The sequence below is a fragment of the Pongo abelii genome, chromosome 12 (assembly GCF_028885655.2).
Source record: "Pongo abelii isolate AG06213 chromosome 12, NHGRI_mPonAbe1-v2.0_pri, whole genome shotgun sequence".
NCBI lineage: Eukaryota > Metazoa > Chordata > Mammalia > Primates > Hominidae > Pongo > Pongo abelii.
The window spans coordinates 108,294,642-108,309,954 of NC_071997.2; the positions used below are offsets into that span (position 1 = coordinate 108,294,642).

General features: G+C 42.7%; 1 protein-coding gene across 8 annotated transcripts in view; it reads right to left on the minus strand.

The window, feature by feature from the left end:
• Positions 1–10,926, minus strand: part of NCOA1 (nuclear receptor coactivator 1) — a 279,034-nt gene extending 268,108 nt beyond the window's left edge. For 5 of the 8 annotated variants that reach the window (XM_024242465.3, XM_024242456.3, XM_054548294.2 and 2 more), the window contains exon 1: positions 9,034–9,157. The gene's annotated coding sequence lies outside the window, so the exon portion shown is untranslated. Of the gene's footprint in view, positions 1–9,033; positions 9,158–10,906 lie in introns of those variants that run through there. The other 3 variants (XM_063713752.1, XM_024242464.3, XM_054548296.2) reach the window with 3 other exon arrangements.
• Positions 10,927–15,313: the final 4,387 nt, after the last annotated feature.

Consider the following 15,313-nt stretch of genomic DNA (forward strand, 5'->3'; position numbering starts at 1 on the left):
TGACCTCTACTGCAATACAAAATAGTGTTGAGTCTACTATTTAAAATAATAAACCTAAAAATCCAGTTACCCAAGCCCCTGTAAACTACAAACTACAAGCCCCTGTAAACTACAAACCACCACAACTGAAGAGAAGAAACATCCTCACAGACCTCTAGTATTTCTTCCATTTCGCGGATAATTTAATGTTAAGAAACTACTGGCCAGGCACGGTGGCTCACGCCTGTAATCCCAGAACTTTGGGAGGCCAAGGTGGGCAGATCACCTGAGGTTGGGAGTTCAAGACCAGCTTGACCAACATGGAGAAACCCCATCCCCACTAAAAATACAAAATTAGCCAGGCATGGTGGCACACGCCTGTAATCCCAGCTACTAGGGAATCTGAGGCAGGAGAATCACTTGAACCTGGGAGGTGGAGGTTGCAGTGAGCCGAGATCGCGCCATTGCACTCCAGCCTGGGCGACAAGAGAGAAACTCCTTCTCAAAAAAAAAAAAAAAAAAAAGGAAAGAAAGAAAAAAAGAAACTACCGGGCTAAAAGTGCCTGGGGTCCCAAGAGTTAAGGCTCTTTATCAGCCTACCCAGCAGGGATACTTGAAGGGATACTTCCAGCCAATTTCTGTTGTATGCTATCAAGGTTTAAAGGACTTATCTTTAAAGGTACCCCAATTACATTGTATCATCTCTGAATTACTACCAGTTTGGCAAAAGACACACCACAGCACATTCAGTGACACTAGCTGTCTTCAACACTGTTTCCTCCGTGTAACGAGTAACGTTGGCTAGGGGTATCAGTCAAATAATAGACAGGGCTGGAACAAGGTCCAAGACTCCTCATGACACATCCTGCCTTAAATCCTTTTTGGAACATGGCAAGGCATAAATAAATCAGTAAAATAAATCATGAACTATAAATGAGAGCCAGAGGCTTCCAACTTGTATGACCAATCTCATTTATACAGTCAGATACACTTATATTTATACAAAGAGACATTTTTACACTGAACAAACAAGTCCATTGCATCATCTTAAAAAATGCCAAGTGATAATACACTGTTTAAAAGAATACTTACTGCTTAAAAAAAAAAGTCAATGGTATGAAATAGAAGATAAAATGGAAAAGAAGTACACTAAGAACAATATAAAGCACATTTAGAGGGCATGAAATTAGATCTGATAAACAAAGGGCCATAGAACGATGTTGGAGGAATGCTGGAATATTGCAATCCTGGTTGGTCCAAAATTCATCTATATATTTAATAAACTCAAATCAACATCTAAGAATCACTGGGAGGTTAAAGTATTTTTTTAAAGTTGATGGCAGGATTTTCCTTATCAGTAACAATATATAAAACAGTAAGGAACTGCTACATATTAAATAGATGTATCTATTTTTGGAATAAAGAAATGCAGAATCAGAAAAAAGGGAGCATAGAAACATCAAAATGTAGACTTCAAAATAGTGGGGAATTATTAAAATGAATACGTTAATAAATCATGTTGGATCAACTGGCTAACTCTTGGGCAAGTATCATGCAATATGCATATCTCACATCACATGTAGGTTAAGGCATAATTCATAATCAAAAGTAAAAAATAAAAAAGTTAATTCAAAAAAAGTATAAGGCAGTGAAAAAGATTTTGTACCAACTTCTATTCAAAAAAAAAACCATATAATCTGTATTTAAATATACATAAAAATGAGTGAATAAGTTCCCAATGTGGGTAAGCCTTACATATGGAATCATTTCAAAAAACCAAAAATATAAAATTTGGGGTATAAAACCTGCCAAGAAAAGATCCACGTAAATTTGGAAAATTGACATTTCTCATTTTCATCCATATCTACATACTTACTACATACTGCTCCCCACCACCTCCCTCCATTAAAATCCACCAATGTTTTGTTACTACACCTAGACGATATGCTTCCCTCTCCCACTTCAGCTGATGCCACACTCCTTGCACTTTCCCCTGCATTACTCCATCTTTTCATCTTTGCCATTTAATCTTCCTGAATATACTGTTCTCCTTGTCTCTATTCTTAAAGAAATCATCCCCTGCCCTCAATGCTTTTGTCTACCACCAAGTTCTCCATAAAACTTGCCCTGATTTTTCTCAAATGAAAATACAATAATCATCCCCTCTCCCTGAATGTTCAAAGCACTGTTTCAGGACCTGTCTCATAGCACTCATCACATTCAATTACTATTATAGGTATTTGTATGTTTGTCTTATCACCTCTCTCAGGTCATAATCTGCTTAAGAACAGGATCTATATCTTATCGGTTAATTTCCCAATAACCGCTATCTTTTTACAGCACAGTACCTTGAACAAAGTATGTACTCATATAACTACATCTTGAACGAATGATTGAGTAGCTACTTAGAAATTCAATTACAGACTACCTGTACCATTTAGAATGGAGAGGGAGATATTAGACATTGCAGAACAAATAACTTCTTGTTTCTTCCAAACAAATTCACCAAAGTAAAGTCAATACTACACATACAGATGTTTTCAAAACTCAAGGACATTTCATCCTTCAACTATCTGGTCAAATATGATGTGATATGTTTATACACATACATACATTCACAATAGAATATCTTCTGTTAAATAATCAAATCTATACTTGATAATAAAAGTATGTAAATGTTTTAACCATATAGGCAAACTGGAATTTTAAGATAAAATCAACCATTCAAATTACAAGTGGAAACACAGAGAATGACCAAGCAATTTGTTCCAAAAAAATTAAAACAAAACAAAACCACCCTAAGCTTTAGCTATTTAAATACCAACAAAACTTGAGAGGCAGTATTTTATGGCTAAGAATCCAAAACCAACCAAAGATAAGCTTACCTGGATAGAAGCACCAAAGAATCAACATTACTGAAGTACAAAGGTGAGACCAGAAACAGCACAAGAATCTTTTTTTTTTTGAGATGGAGTCTCGCTCTGTCACCCAGGCTGGAGTGCAATGGCGCGATCTCGGCTCACTGCAACCTCTGCCTCCCTGGTTCAAGCAATTCTTCTGCCTCAGCCTCCTGAGTAGCTGGGACTACAGGCTTGCGCTACCACCCCCGGCTATTTTTTGTATTTTTAGTAGAGATGGGGTGTCACCATATTGGCCAGGTCTCGAACTCCTGACCTCATGATCTGCCCGCCTTGGTCTCTGAAAGTGCTGGGATTACAGACGTGAGCCACCACGCCCCGCCCACAAGAATCTTAAAGTGACATTTTCATCAAGTAACCGGTATATATGGCTCCCGGGTCATCAGAAAGGAACAAGACTGCAGGAGTCTCCACAACACAGGTATTCAAGAGAAAGAAAGTCCAGAAAGAAAAAAAAAAGTATAATGTGGCCAAGTGTGACGAACATGCTTGAAGAGAAGCCAATTGAAAGGTATGAATATGATTTCCACTCAGTAGGCTTGAACTCAAATGTCATCCCTAACACTTATAAGCTGTGCAATCTTACGCCAGACACTTAACTTCCCTGAGCCTTGTTTCCTCATTTATAAAATGTAATATGTAGAGCTAGCACAGTACCTGGCTCAGAGACAACACTCAATAAATATTTGCTGACTATGAATGAGGGCCTTACAAGAAAAGCAGACGTTTTTCTACAGGTAATTTTGTAGTTTTTGAGAGAACGGTCTTAATTAATTCCTAATTAATACCTTTTTACAATATTTGAGAGTCATATTTTGGTCAAAAAATAAAAATGCTCCTTTCCTCCTAGCTTACACATTACTCAAAAGCTTACAAGAATTCTTATAATTTAAAATATCTTTGTAATATTGTAACTTTCGATACAAAAAGTAACTCTCATAAAGAAACCCTATTCCCAACTACATCTGCATGGACTTAGTCTGCTCAGCTGTAATATTAAGAAGGCTGTCCTAAATGATCACTTAAGGTTCTTTAACTCTAAATGTTGTAGTTCCTGGCATCTCAAGCATTTTCCAATCTGTTTAGGAAAACCAAACAACACACGCTAAAAAGAGAATCTCTCTCAAAAGAAGGAGAGAGAAAGAGAAGTTTATTATATAGAACAGAGTAACTAATGCTAAGGGAGTGATAAAAATCAAGCTTTCTTGAAAACATACCAGCTTTGATGCTGTTTTTGAAGGTCACGAGAACATAAAGGAAATCCAATTCAAATGAAGAAAATGGAACATGTAAAAGCAAAGACACAAGATATCTATGATTATCATAATACTTTCTTCATTGCGTAGCACTTTACAGTTTGCGAAGCATTTCTGCATATGCCATCTACAGCAAATTTTCTGGAATGGGAAATGAAAGAATCAGTTTAAATGATTTACATTTGATAAATTTGCCCACAGAAAGTCTCCTCTGAAAACAAGAACATAAAAAAATTTTTTTAGAAGGGAATTTCTTCAGCATTATGTGTAGGATACATTAGGTAATATGCAAGCAAACAGCTATAAACCTACAAATCATAGAATTTTAAAACAAGAAGAAATGTGAAATTAGACCAACATGCTCATTTAATGATAAAGAAACTCAGGCCCACAGAGTCAATTTGACTCCCATTACTCCATGTGCAAATGACAGGAGGACCAGATTGCAGAACCAGAAATAAAGGAAAAAATTTGAGAAATTACAAAGAAAAGAATGCGAGAATTTGGTGATGAATTCGCTAATGAAATACCCGTTTGTTAGTCATTAATGTCTATGTGCCATCATATGCTAAACATATTTAATAATTTATTTTAAAGATTACAATATGAGAACAAGTACGTTACTTCAATTTTAAATATAAAAACTGAAGTTTAGTGTGGTTAAATAGCTCAAGGCTACATCAACCTAAGTATCTGGAAGAGCTAGGACACCTCTGTCTGTCTGGTCAGAGTTCCTTTTCTAAAACATGCTTTAAAATTGCCCCACAATTATAAGCTGAAAGGGCAAAAATGAAGCATCACTCTGGAAAAACTGGATAATCCAGTGCAATTAGAATTCTGGTCCTGATAATGGGTGCATTTTGCTTCCGTGCTTGCATCTATTTTTATGAGTCTGGGCTGTCTGTGCCTAATGGTCAGGTCAGGACTACTCAGTAAAACCAAACATCCCTGCCCTCCACACACTAAAACATACTCTTGGGGAGTGGTAAGAACAAAATATATCCAAGATGAGGGTGAGTCTTCCATAACTCCTCGAGTGACTAGAGCTTCTATTTTGGCATAAGCTACTTATCTTTTAAATATGATAACCATACTAAGCTTTTCTAAAAGCCTATCACTCCAAGGAGCCTCAAAAATTCTGTGTTGCAGATGGGGTTATGGGGGAAGAAGCATGGATACAACTCACTTTACTTAAACTTATGGAATTGGACTTATATGTTGGTACAGTGCTTTATAATAATCTCCCTTATTCAGCCATGTATCCTGCAGAAATATATAATAATCATTTCTATACCTTAATCCAAATACTATATGCCACAAACCATTTTCCAGAACTAAGCTATTAAAAAAAAAAAAACAAAACCTTCATCTCCTTATGAAATGAAGCAACCAAGATTGGTACCTAGTTGCCACTAGGCCATTTTATGACCTCTGACACCAAATGTTGAAAGGCACAAGGTCTAACTAAAATATAAAGAAGAGAAAAGGGAAGGTTTTAAATGACTAGACCTCATCTTCAATGTTAAGAATAGAACACGAGGCCTATCCTTAGTTGCCAATCACCAACGGCTAAATTACTGCTAATCTGGAAAAGAAGCAATTTTAAAAAGTCCTTTCCTACAGTCTAGTCTTCCCAAATGGGTAGGAAAGTTAATCTAAGATAGGGAGTAATTTATACGGTTCTGCAGCCCAGATCAGATACAGCGTTCTGACATCCACCTCCTGAAACACATGGATTTCACCCGAGCCCACACCCACCACAGCATCCAATATTTGCAAGTAATGCAAAATGGAACCCTCCAAAACATTTTTGGACCTCTGCCAGGAAAGCAGCTGATGGTCCTCTGAGAATTTCTGTTATAATCATATTTAAAAGGCAAAAACCAATGCCAAAACAATCACGAGCGTCCCGGGGATCTCCTATGCTCCATGACTTAGATTCTACTCCGTGTTGTGCGCCTGTATTGACCTCCCACATCTGCCCTAAAATGAAAACTATGTTAAGCCACATGGCTTAAGGCCAACCAACTCCATAAGATACGCAACATAACATTCAAACAATGTGGAGTCCTTGGGAGATGCAGCAAAAAAGACAAACTAAAGTATGGAACAGAGGTAGTATCTAAGAGAAGGTATATGAAATTGATGACAACCAAGCAGGGAGAACCAAAACGTCCTTGAAAAACAATTATAAATCACAGTCTGGTATACAGATTTTCTATACAGAATAAGGGAAAAGAATTTCAAGAAAATGCCCAACACCCTCTCTCCACCACTCCACCTTTCAGCACCTCTATACCACCCTCATCACTTACTCAACATTTAGTCCTAGTGAAGACCGCTCACTGGATTAGCAGGATCAAGAGGACATGCACAGAACATTCCATTCCGAGAACAACATCTTTAAATTATTTAGGCTTGTTTACCACCCTTCCCTATAGAGTAAAAGCATGAAATGTTGCCAGCACTTTCACAATATACACCAGTTAGCACCATAGCAACCCAATCTTCTGCCCACCAAAAGATTAACACATAAGTAGAAAACAGGAAATTCAACAAAAATTAAAGTTTGACCTTAGACTCCCTCAACAGTTAAATGTCTTAAGTAGTAGCAGTGTCTTTACATCACACCCACTTCATGCTACCCATACAGCTTCCTGGCATAAGCAAGTTCTTGGGATTATACAAACTGCTGCTTCTGTTTCCAGCCCAGATTTCTAGAAATGAAACCCTGGAATTGAGGGAGAAACAAAAACAAATGTTCGCAGAAAAAGGGAGGAAAAAGCATTGTCTATATAATCCTGGTTTAAGTGAAACAATCACCATTAGCTCCATCAAGAACTTTTTTTTTTTTCCAATAAAACCACTGCAGATCTAAAATACTCCCTTGGTTTAAACCACACAAAAAGCAATTTAATAGGCACAATCCTACAGGTTTTCTGAGAGAAATAAGGAAGAAATCAAGTATAAGCTATGTAAAATTCACGTTTTGCACCTTATAAAGCAAACCTTAATGTGGTTAAATAACCAGTAGAAAATATCTACAAAAATCAAACTAAACACTTGTTCTTATAAGCAGCAGTCCTCTACTTTCTCTCTAAACCATATATTCCCAACTCAGACCTTCTCTGTGACCCACTGTTCCCAAAGCATAGAGTCTGAAGAAGCAATAGAAAACATTTCGGACATTCGTTCACAAAGCCAAATTAGACCTTTCCACAAAGTACAGGAGATAAAACAGAAACTCTTCCATTTTATCTAATTTATGGCAAATAGTTGAAGGAATGCCTATTTGTTAAGCTGAATCAAACCCCACTGCTACCTTTAACCCAAAACTATTTCTAGTTGAAGAGCCAAGAGACCTAAGCAAATACTTTCTTTTCACATTATTCTCAACATGAAGAAATCCGACCCCCTTCCTACAACATCATAGCTTCTGTGAAACAAGCTGAGGCCCCTCTGGCCAACTTCCCTTGTTATTGTTGTTGTTTTGTTCGCCTTTTTTTTTTTTTTTTTTTGAGACTAGCCTCCAACCAATTCCAGAAGAGGAGACAAACCTCAAACAAATTTAACCCTTGAGATCCATCCCTCAACTGTATCATATAATCTATGCTTCACGGCAGTAATGTTTTAAGCAGACACTTGATTTCTTAATCACTGAAACGTAAGCACCAGCCCTCACAAATCATCGCCACAGAGATTCCTCTTGGCATCCACAGAGGGTGCTGGGACTGCAATTCACTCAAGAACCCTTCACTCACCAACATCACACTAGACATGAAAAACTCACCGTCTCCGAAGAAAAAATGTCACCTTCTCCACAAGGACACCTGCCTGTTCAACACCTCTACAAGAAACGAGGAGGACCAAGCATGAGAGGCTAACAGATCCTCCAGCTTAAAGTTTTCCTCCCCACGAAACTCTCCGGCCACAACACCGTGGCCTGTCCTTGTCACACACACACAGGCTGTATTGTCAACCCCTCCGTCTCCCTCTAACGTCGTCAGACTGGGCAGTGTCTACCCATGGGGGTAACTGCTTTTAAATAAAATAAAAAAGCAGCCACCACAGCTGGGTAGTAAGGACTGGAAACCCTGGTGTCCGATTTCTTCAGGTCTTTTCCAAGGGACTAGAGAGCGGCCCGAATTCTGTCACTGTCCACTAACCAACCCCACCTCCCAATCGCCTCGTCAACATGTTTGCTTCCCTTCCTCGGCCCTTTCGGCTGAATCCCAGGAAGGGGACCAAACCCGGGCCGCGACAGGAACATGTCCAGTATCCATCCCATGTCTACCTCCGAAACCCCTTCTCGGGAGAAGGGGCGAGCAAGCGCGCCGGGGTCAAACCCAAGCGCCGTCGAGGGCTGCGCCGACGGAGAGGGACGCCGCGGTCGCCCCCATTTCGCGGTCCGGGCAGGCGAGATTCCGAGAGGTGAGCGGGCTGGCCAAGGTCACGGCGTCGTCGGGGCCGAGGGGCGCCCGCGCCGACTTCCGGCTCCCCCTCTCGGCGGCGGCCCGGGGCGCCCGCTCCCCACGCCGGGCAGGCGGCCGCGCAGCTCGCGCCCCCTCCGCGGATGCTCGCCCTCTCCGCGCTAACTAGGGCAACTGGAAAAGAGGCGGAGAGAAGTCTCTGCTGCAGCGATTTCCCTCGGCGAGGAGCAGCCCCCAGCTGGTGCCCGTGACAGCTGCGACCTCCGCCCCCTCCAGCCGCGCCGGGACGCGAGGGGAACTCGGGGAAGTGGGAGGAGGATGGAGCGGGAGAAAGGAGAGCAGGGGGCGGAGGGGCGCCAGCTGCTCCCCGCCCCCTAGGGCCTCCGCGGCCGCGCGGCTCGTGACAGCTGCACCCACCGGGAGGCTCCGCACCCGCCGCCCGCCACTCACCTGCCGCTGCCGCCTCTGGGCCGCGCTCACCGGCGGCGCACTCGTCCGCGACCGTGACGGCCGCGCCGCCGCGGCCTCCGCCGCTCCTCGGGCCCGGCGCCCGGCCCCCTGGGCCCAGGCGCCCGCCGCCGCCGCCGCGGCTCTCCGGCCCCCTCCTCCGGAGCAAGGGTCCCCCCGCAGGGGGATGCAGAAGGAACCTGACGCAGGCTCCGCTCGAGCGAGCAGCAGCGAACAGGCGGCGGAGGCCCTCAAGGCCGCGGGGCAGCCGTCGGAGGACAGAGCTCAGCAAATCGCGTCAGACTCCCGCTCGCCCGGCCTGAAGAACAGGCATTTCAGCCGCTCTCCGCGGCCGCCATGTTCTCCTCCTCGGCCGCCGCCGCCGCCGCCGCCGCCGCCCCCCGCTCGCGGCACCGCCCCCTTCGCGCCCCGCCCCGCCCCGCCCCGCCCGTTCCCGGCCGCCCGCCTGCCCGCCCGCCGCACTTCCCCTGCCGGCTCCGGCCGCCCGGGCCGCCGCGACCCGGTGCCCGCGAGCTCCGACAGTGCGCCCGGGACAGCGCGCCCCCAGCCCGCCGGGCCTGCCGGGCCCGCCGAGCGAGGAACCGCCCCGCGCCCTCTGCCGGCTGCAGGCCCGCCCCAGCCGGCGTCCTAACGAAGTGTGGGAAAGGAGGCCCGAACTCTTCCCCTCCCGTCTCAACTCCTCCCCGCCCCTCTCCTACCCTCCCCTCGGGGCGTTCCTCCCACTGCTGCCGGGAAGCGGCCTCGAACCCCAGGGCGCTCGCAGCTAGGCCGCCGGGCCTGCCGCCTCCCGCTGTTCTTTATCTTTCTGGGAAGGTGTCGGAGCGGCGAGAGGCCCTGTGGACGGGGCGGAGTCGGCTCCGGGCCTGTCCCTCCACTCGGGCGTTCTGTTACTTTGAGCGAAGACATATCCCGCGGGCCTCGTTTTTTATTCTGTAAAATTGGGAGGTGGTTGCCTAGATGATTTCACAGGCTATTAGACAAGAGAAAAGGAAGATCGTCTGCCCCCTTCGTTTTACAGATGAAAAGATCTGCCTGACACGTTCTGGCTCTGCAATTCCATGAATTATCTAAAATGTCTGTCGTTCACAAATCTTTCCCCTCAAGGGGCCCACATCTTTCTTCTTATCTCTCTCTCTCTCTTTTTTTTTTTTTTTAACTTCTCTAATAGAAGTGCTACTTCCAAAAGTAGAGTGTTCCTTGTCACCAGAGGAATCGAACAGCGGCTGAACAGCCTCTCTGAGCTGCGATGGCCTTATCTGGACCGCATCCCGCATTCCAAAGGCTGGCAATGCAATATATACCTATCTCTCTCCCTGGGTTGTCCTAAGCATGAATGAGTCACTCGCCGTGGAAGTGCCTTGTAAAGCATACATCTGTCCATTCCTTTCTTGCATTCTTACCCCGTTTCGCGCTCTTACCCTTCCTCAATCCCGTCCTGCTGCTGCTGTCTCCCGGCGTTTCCTGCTGTTTCGCTTCCTGTGTGTTCTCCCCTAAACCAATCTCTAAATCCTTAAGCCCTTCCCACCCTTCTCCCAACTGGGGAACCTGACAGCCTTGAAAACACCAATCTCCCTGGCACCTCTCTGAGTCAACGGGCAGCTTCTTCCACAGGCAGGTACTACTGTATGCCTTCACCATCCTCTTCCTATCCTTGTCACGCTCATAAAGCAATCGCTAGACCACACCCCCACATGCATTCATATATTCATTCATTTATATATTCATTCCCCTGATTCTTATCGGAGACCTACTACTGGGGCCCTAGGTGCATCTCCTGAGCTCTGGCTTAGCAGTACCTCTGGCCACCCGCAGGTCCCCTATCCCCAATAATAGCTGAAAATACCCGGGCACTCACCAGGTTCGTCCCCTAATGTAGGGCCTACTTCCCAATCTAGTCCAATGCAGACCGTGTGAAAGTGCCTTGTTCTGGCCTCTGGTGCCGGCAAATGAGCCACTTGTACAAGGTACTCCTGTCTCCACTAGACTCTAGTAAGTGCTGAAGGCCAAATCTAGTGGCCACTTCAGTCCTACTGTCGTGTGGCCTTTCTACAGCACGTGATACTACTAACTCCTCCTTTTTGAAACTCTCCTCCCCTGTCTTCAATATGAGTCTCTCTACCTGATTTCTGAACTTCCCTTCGTTTGCACTTTTCATGGGCTGCTCCTTTTTTACAGGGCCATAAAAAATGTTGGTATCCTCAAGGTTTTATTTTTTCCTTCCTTTCCTCTGGCTTCGGTTGACTGTTTATTTCCACAGCTTCAACTGTTAACAACTCCTGCATTTCCTTCTTCCAATCTCCCACTCTGCAGCCCAGGGTCATAATTAACTTTAAAATATCCTCAAGACACACAGTGCTAAGATTTTGTTGAATGACAAATTATTTAGGTGTTAATTTATATTGCCATAACCATCCATGTATGCTAAAGAGAGAGTTCTTTTCTAGAATGGTACTGTTTCTTTTTTGTTGTTGTTAAAACAGAGTCTTGCTCTTGTCGCCCAGGCTGGAGTGCAGTGGCGCGATCTCGGCTCACTGCAGCCTCTGCCTCCCGGGTTCAAGTGATTCTCCTGCCTCAGCCTCCCGAGTACCTGGGATTACAGGCACCCACCACCACGCCCGGCTAATTTTTTGTATTTTTAGTAGAGACGGGGTTTCGCCGTGTTGGCCAGGCTGGTCTTGAACTCCTGACCTCAGGTTATCCACCAGCCTCGGCCTCCCAAAGTGCTGGGATTACAGTCGTGAGCCACCACGCCTGGTAATGTTTCTTAAATAATAACTCTTTGACTTTTTTCTCCTTCCTCTACAAGTCATAATCACTTGTCAAAGCAGTTATAACACCCTTTTATGTCTCCAATTGGTAATCTTTTCTCTGGTCATAGTCAACTTCTCTCAGACTCCATCTACTTTTACTAAACAGGCCCATTTTACTAGTCCACCCGAGCAACCCTAAATACAGGGCCAAAAGATTCATTAGATTTACTTCGTGACTGTACAAGTAGCCTCTCTAAAATCCATTTACTTTAGCTGTTTAAAATTTCTTTACTCCCAAAATACAATGCCAATCAACAAGGAAGACTTAACTCCAATTAAATGAAAATGCTTTGAAGATATTTATAAATAAAAATGTAAGACAACATTTAACTCTTATAGCCCAGATAGAACTGGTTTTAGTCCAAACCCTATTGTTTCCATAAATTAATAATAATCCTTTGGTGGACTAGAAACAGCCTAGTTCTACAGGCAAAATCTAGAACATACCTGTTGGATTTTCTCCAAAGCATAATAGATTTCCAGTTCTATAAAATATATGGCTAGTGTGCATGAAATTATTCCAGTTACTGAGGAAAGAATTGATTTAACTTTGACATTCTTTTTTTCAAATAGTTTTTTGTTTTATAATAATTGATACAGACTCACAAAATATTCAATCAATAAAGAACAGTTCAAAAAGTTTAAAAATAAACTTTTTCAAGCCAGAGAGAAACACAGTAAACATGTTTCCACACCTTTCTCTATATATATTTGCACATATAAATACACTATACGTAGTCAATTTTACATAAAAATAAAATCACACCTGTAATCTCAGCACTTTGGGAGGCTGAGACAGGCAAATCACTTGAGGTCAGGAGTTCAAGACCAGTCTGGCCAACTTTGTGACACCCCGTCTCTACTCGGTGCGGTGGTGGGTGCCTGTAATCCCAGCTACTCGGGAGGCTGAGGCAGGAGAATCACTTGAACCCAGGAGGCAGAAGCTGCAGTGAGCCGAGATCGCCCCACTACACTCCAGCCTGGGCAACAGAGTGAGACACCATCTCAAAAAAAATTAAATAAATAAAATAAAATCACATGATAAATGCTCATCAGTAATCTGGTGCCTTTTACTGTACAATGTATTTTCATCCTAATAGTTGAATACTCTTGCATTGTATATCTGTTTAGCCATTTAATTCCTTACTAAAAATGTTTACATTGTCTCTATTTTTGTTTGTATGTTTATTTTTGTAAATCATGCTGTAATTCTAATGCATGCCTCTGTGCAGTTTGGAAATTATTTTCTTAAATTTCTAGAAAATTAATTGTTGGCTCAAAGGGTACATGTTAATTTTTTTACTACATTATTTACCAAACTGGCCTCCAGAAAACTGTTTCAATCTGTGGTCCTAGCTATAGTGCATGAGCCTGCCACTTGCCCATAACCAGCTCTGGATTTTACCCATTTCACTTTGAATAATTTTTAATTTCTACATCTGCTTAAAGGATAGACATTAAGAAGACTAGGTTTAGAGTTAGGGAGATCCAGGTTTGAAATGGGTTTGTCATTTATTAGCTGTATGAAACCTGGGCCAAACCACTTCAACATCTCTAAGACTCAATGTCCCCATCTGTAAAATAGGATGCTAGCACTTGCCTCAAAGGATTGTTGCTAAGATTAAATGAAATAATGTATGTAAAGCACTCAATACAGTATTTGACATTTAGGATTGCCCATGAGAAAGTAAATATTAGCTCACACTGAGAAGGTAAAAAATCTGCTCAACTGTTCATCAGGCTAGAAAAATAGGCACAGATAAAGCCAGCTGCAAAGTTAACAGGATGCAATGTCTCCTAAGGACGTGCTGCAGCTGTAAAGTATCGTAATAACCCCCTTCTTCAAGTGACTACAGCTTTCCTACTCACTCAGAAACTTGGTTCTCTAAAATCATAGACATCACAAACTTTGGTGTTTGCAATTATATCAGTAAAAATGAAGCAGCCCCAATTTACGACCCAGGTGCAGTACTTTGGGTAGGGGGTTTCTGGACATAGCATTGTATACCTATCTTAACTTTATTGTTTCCGAACAACACGATTCTCAGTCTACTTTGCAGTCCAGGCTGGACGTTGACCCCTTTACACACAGCTAAGCTTTACTTTGAGTCTATCAAAATTCTGCTGTATTTAAACTGTATCTTGGCTCTGCTAAAGGTTACTATCTTCCAGCATGTGTTATTAAGTAGAAGTACATATGACATATTCATAGAGTTCCATTTGGAGCATCTTATAAATTTCTTTTTAACAATTAAAAAATGATATTTGTGAAGTTAGCTACAGTTAAGCAAATTGAATGGTTTTTGCCTCCATGTGAAACTGGTCTGGGATTAAGTTTCTTAGAGTTCCTTTCAGTTCTAGTACCCCCCTAAACAGTTATTTGGGTGATAAAACTTATTGCCCAGGAAGCTGGGGTTTTTTCGTTTGTTTGTTTTTGAGACTGAGTCTCACTCTGTCACCGAGGCTGGAGTACAGTGGCACGACCTTGGCTCACTGCAACCTCCGCTTCCCAGGTTCAAGCTATTCTCCTGCCTCAGTCTTCCTAGTAGCTGGGATTACTGGGATTACAGGCGCCTGCCACCATGCCCAGCTAATTTTTGTATTTTTAGTAGAGACAGAGTTTCACCATGTTGGCCAGGCTGGTGTCGAACTCCTGACCTCAAGTGATCCACCCACCTCAGCCTCCCAAAATACTGGGATTACAGGCATGAGCCACCGCACCTGGCCTGATTTTTAAAAGTCAAATAAAAAACATTATGTCAGTGCTCCATTATCAAAAAATAGGAGCTCTGATCTCTTCAGCAGATCTTGTTGATTAGTTACTATAACTTTATTTCCATACATTATGCAGCAATTATTTTTTAGAATATTCTTAGATTCTATGTTAGTTAATTCACTTTTCAGAACTAACTACTTAGCAATATTATCTTGCTTCATGCTTGGTGGTGAATTCTCCAGTGTTATATTCAGTTACAAGAATGATACTTGAACATGTTCACACCTATTGGGTCTTGGACCCAATAGCAAGGTAGGTGTGAACATGTGTAAGTATTAGTCTTCCTTTCCTGAATGACCACTTCACATCTTTTAGTTTCAACAACTGTCTTGTTTCTTCTAAAGTGTATATTATTCATGCACATTAATCTTAACTAAGAAGATGAAGGTACCATAAAATTTCTTTATTTTTTAGATCTAAATTTTTGAGATTATATTCTTTATGATAGACATTTTGGTTATTTTAAATCTTTCACTATTAAAAACACACTGCAATGAACACTTTCCTTGCACCCTCCTGAGATTAAAAGATAATCTATTTTCTGAGTATTAATGGGATAAAACACAGGCATGCCTCCCTAACATACGTAGGCTTCAATCAGACTTGCTATAGTGGCTGCATCTCAGTTTTGAAGTCTGGATACCAAAGCCAGTTGTACACGTAGGAGGATTGGATT